This window comes from Amblyomma americanum, chromosome 9, assembly GCF_052857255.1.
Source record: "Amblyomma americanum isolate KBUSLIRL-KWMA chromosome 9, ASM5285725v1, whole genome shotgun sequence".
Lineage (NCBI taxonomy): Eukaryota > Metazoa > Arthropoda > Arachnida > Ixodida > Ixodidae > Amblyomma > Amblyomma americanum.
Genome location: NC_135505.1, coordinates 16,606,961 through 16,612,000, shown reverse-complemented (window position 1 = coordinate 16,612,000; position 5,040 = coordinate 16,606,961). Strand labels below are relative to the sequence as shown.

Genomic DNA, 5,040 nt, shown 5'->3' with positions numbered 1-5,040 from the left:
GCCACTCTTGCACGCTTCACCAACAAAATTCAGTCTTTTGAATGTGAGCTGGACAGCGCCGCCTCCCGGTCCTCAGTTGCTCGCTAATTGATTCTTGGTAAGGCTGGGTTTTCTTGTCATGATACCGAAAAATGCTAACTGCCGTTATGTCGATGGGTTGCAAATGAAAACAGTGAAGCAAGTTAAAGACATAACTTTTCCTGCAGCAACATTCGTTTTTAACCTTGCTTTCGCTGACGGAAGTTTCCTGAAACGAATGCAGGAGGTGAAAATGACTGCACTACACAAAAGTAGTGAAAAGAAATATGCTTTCAATTATGCACCAATATCCATGCTGCCGGTATTTTCAAAGAGTACACAAAATATTATGCATAAAAGCATGACTGTCTTTATTAGTAAGCACCACGCAATGAAAATCGCACAGTTTGGTACGCGAAATGGGTTTCACTACAACACCCAATTTTGTTACAAAAAGAAGAAATAGTGGAATGGTTTCAGCGTGAGCAGTGCACTCTGGATGCGTTTGCCGAATATTCGAAAGCATGCTACCGAATTAATCACATTACCTTGTCCAAAAAACTGCATCATTATGATTTTCGTAGAGTATTTCATCAATTATAACAACCTTATTGTTCCCTGGCGGCCAGCCGAAGAATAAGGCGTGGCGACTAATGGCAATGAGACGATTTTAATAGCCGCCGGCCAAGCGCGAGTGCTCCGTCCCGCGCCAGTGCCAGCATCGTATTCTTCGTGACAGTATCTCCCACGCCGCAAAGAGCAAGTGCATATTAAGGTAAATGTCTCACATTTCAGCAGCATAACAGCAGGTATGCCACAAGGAAGCATATTGGGACCCCTGCTCTTCTGTGTTTAAATAAACGATTTAGTTAACATATACAATGCCACTAAATTTATTATTTACGTGAATGACATCGTGGGCTTTGCGGCTGTGCCACTGTACGGACCGCTAATCCGCTTACCTTCGTCATGCACGTCTTTGCTCAAATCATCGCCTTCGCTTTCCTGCCGGTCTTGACGGCCAGACCACCTGGCATCGTACCAGGCATCTGGACGCCACACCATGAAGGCGAAATTTGTGCTCGTCACCCGGTCGCCACCGACACTTGGGAGCCCCTGGCAACGCCACCTCTCGAAAACTGGACCAAACAAGCGGCGTCGGCAGCCCCATCGTCACCGACAGCACCGTTTGCGTCAGCTATAAAACAGCGACACCCACTTTCGGCACACTGTGGGCTTTGCGGCTGTGCCACTGTACGGACCGCTAATCCGCTTACCTTCGTCATGCAGGTCTTTGCTCAAATCATCGCCTTCGCTTTCCTGCCGGTCTTGACGGCCAGACCACCTGGCATCGTACCAGGCATCTGGACGCCACACCATGAAGGCGAAATTTGTGCTCGTCACCCGGTCGCCACCGACACTTGGGAGCCCCTGGCAACGCCACCTCTCGAAAACTGGACCAAACAAGCGGCGTCGGCAGCCCCATCGTCACCGACAGCACCGTTTGCGTCAGCTATAAAACAGCGACACCCACTTTCGGCACACTGTGGGCTTTGCGGCTGTGCCACTGTACGGACCGCTAATCCGCTTACCTTCGTCATGCAGGTCGGTGTTCCATATACTCTTTTTGCTAAGAAATCTAGTAATTATTGTCTGGTGCAGCTGCCGAGCCCCCAGTGCTGCTTCTGCCTTGCTGTTGAATGTGTCAATGTGATTCGTGCTTTACTATTACTATCGGGCGATGTTGAAACAAATCCGGGACCACCTAATACTGATGCTGTTTTGGCCGAACTGCAAAAGTTGAGCGCTGGTCAGAGAAAACTTATTTCTGAAGTCCAAGGCCTGAAAAATCAACTAGTAACAACAGATAAAACAATATCTGCCCTAAGTGAACGAATTGCGAATCTTGAAACCCAATTTGAGGTAATTAGTACCCTGCGAACAGAAATCGAAACACTTCAAACCAGCACTGCTAGAACGACCCACCAGCTTTCCGAGATAGACACACGTCTGGATGATCTTGAGAACCGCTCAAGAAGAAACAATCTAGTATTCTATGGACTTCCCGACCCAAATGAGAAATAATCATATGACCAATCAGAAAAAATAATAATCCAGCACTGCCTTGATAGCTTGAACCTCGTAATCGACCCTAAAGACATAGAGCGCGCACACCGCCTTGGCCGTCACAGCATTGACCGCCAAAGACCTATAATAGTGAAGCTGTCTGCTTTCAAAACCAAAGGGGTCATTCTTTCGAATGGCCCTAAGCTTAAAAATACAGATTTCAGTATCGGCGAAGATTTTTCTCGGTCCGTCCGAAATGCCCGAAAACACCTTGTGGCTTTCGCCAGAACCAAGTCAGGACCCTTTTCCCTTCGATACAAAACGCTGCACATGGGACCAAAACGTTATATGTTTGACCAAGACACACAGACCGTGAAAGAAATCGCATAGGAATCATGTCGCCGTCGGATCGCGCGCAAGCAACCACAGGCTACCCGTCGAGTTAATCTTTCTTTTTCCATAATCTACACCAATATACGCAGTTTCCTTCCAAAGCGCGAAGCCCTGTCTAATCTCCTGTCATCTTCAGGCAGCAACATATTAATCTTAACTGAAACGTGGCTGACAAGCGACGTGACAGATAATGAAATTCTGGGTGAATTGCCAAATTTCAATGTTTACCGCAATGATCGTCAAGGCACACGCGGTGGAGGTGTTCTTATTGCCATTAACAGCCAAATATCTTGTTCTCATGTTAACATTAGTTCAGATCTAGAAATATTGTGGTTAAAATGTTGCGCTCCACCGGAAACAGTTCTACTTGGCGTCTGCTACAGGGCCCCCAACAGCAACCCAGGATTCGCGCTTAACCTGAACGATGCACTAGTCCAAATTACTAAAAAACACCCTGGTGCACAAATTGTTCTCTTAGGCGATTTTAACTACCCTGGCATCGATTGGCAAAACGTAGGACCACTAACCGCCGGTAACCCTGAAGCAAGAGAATTCGTAGATGTATGCCTAAACTTTAACCTGACGCAAATGGTGCTCGAACCGACACGCGTCGCTCACGGATCTTCAAATATTCTGGACTTAATACTGACCAACAACCCTGAAAGCTTATCATCGGTTACTTACCTGCGTGAAATCAGTGATCATAAGGTTATTCATGCCATATTCAAGTTCTCCCCCACATCCCGCCAAACGTTCAAGAAAACCATCCGTATGTACGACAAAGGCAATTACGAAGAAATCAACAACGAGCTAGAAGCATTCCTGCCTTATTTTCAATCCACATTTCATCACCGGTCTGTCAATGATAACTGGTCGATTTTCAAAAAGAAGATCGAAGAACTGACAAACAAATTTATTCCCTCTATCAGCTTTCGAGAAAACCGCCAAAAACCGTGGTTTTCACACAACCTTAAGAGATTAGAAAGAAGAAAAAAACGACTTTATAGTGCAGCGAAACGGAGCCCAGACGCAGATGCATGGGATAGGTACTATCAGGCCGAGGACGCGTATTACAATGCAATTCGCTGCGCCAAACAAGCATTTTTCCAAACTGATCTACCAAAAATCCTAACGAATAACCCCAGGAGGTTTTGGGAAATAATAAATCCGCAAGCAACTCGCATCATCGCTCTAACGAATGCCGCAGGCGAGGATGCCAGTGATACTGAATGTGCCGAAATATTTAATCGCGCGTTTGTATCTGTTTTCACAAACGAAACTGCCTCACCATTGCCCACTCCGCCTACTCTAACACTGCCAGCAATGTCTCCCATCGAAATCACAGCGCAGGGTATCGAAAACCTTATCGACAGAATTAAACTTTCGTCAGCCGCTGGAGTGGACGAAATGAACTCAAAAGTACTGAAAAACACAAAACACATTTCTGCCATTTATCTCTCATTACTGTTTCTGCAATCGCTGTCGACAGGAACTTTACCGGACGACTGGAAGGTGGGGAGGGTCATCCCGGCCCACAAATCAGGTCAAAAGGATTCTCCGCTAAATTATCGTCCCATCTCCTTAACCAGCGTGCCTTGCAAAATCATGGAACATGTCATCTATTCCCATATCATAAACTTTCTAGATTCAAACAGCTTCCTTGATCCGGCTCAACACGGGTTTCGTAGGGGGCTCTCCTGCGAAACCCAACTGGCAATCTTCACTCACGACGTGCATGCTAACCTTGACCGCAACCTGCAGACCGATGCGTTATTTTTAGATTTTGCGAAGGCATTTGACAAGGTACCTCACCAGCGCCTAATACTAAAACTCGCCCTTTTAAATTTACACCCTAATATCCTGCAATGGATTAAAGAATTTCTAGCTAACCGATCTCAGTTCGTTTCTATTAACAACCACCGCTCAAGCGCTCTCCCTGTTAAATCTGGCGTCCCTCAGGGATCTGTGATCGGCCCACTCTTGTTTCTAATATATATTAATGATCTAGCTTCACATGTGTCATGTAAAATTCGTATCTTCGCTGATGACTGCGTAATCTATCGCACTGTCACTAACATTTCTGATCAAATGGCCCTTCAAAACGACCTTAACAGCGTCCATAAATGGTGTGACCTCTGGCTAATGACGCTAAATGCTAACAAATGCAAACTCATTTCCTTTCATCGACAACACAACCCTCTTATTTTTTCCTATGCAGTTGCTAACTCGTTTATAGAAAGCGTCCAATCGTTTAGGTATCTTGGTGTCACCCTCTGCAGCGATCTTTCTTGGCGAACACACATTACCACAATCATATCATCTGCTAACAGATCTCTAGGATTCATGAAACGTCATCTTCGTCATGCGCCGCAACACGTGAAGCTGCTCGCTTATAAAACCCTCATCAGACCCAAACTTGAGTACGCCAGCCCCATCTGGAGCCCACACCATGCATACCTAACAAATGCACTCGAATCAGTTCAGAACCGCGCCATTCGTTTCATTCACTCTGCATATTCATATACCACCAGCGTTTCAGCTCTGAAGAAGAATTCCGCTCTT

The 5,040-nt window shown here is 46.0% G+C and overlaps 1 pseudogene; it reads left to right on the top strand.

The window, feature by feature from the left end:
* The first annotated feature begins 1,024 nt into the window (after nt 1-1,024).
* LOC144104268 (uncharacterized) lies at nt 1,025-4,440 on the top strand (annotated as a pseudogene).
* The last annotated feature ends 600 nt before the right edge of the window (nt 4,441-5,040 follow it).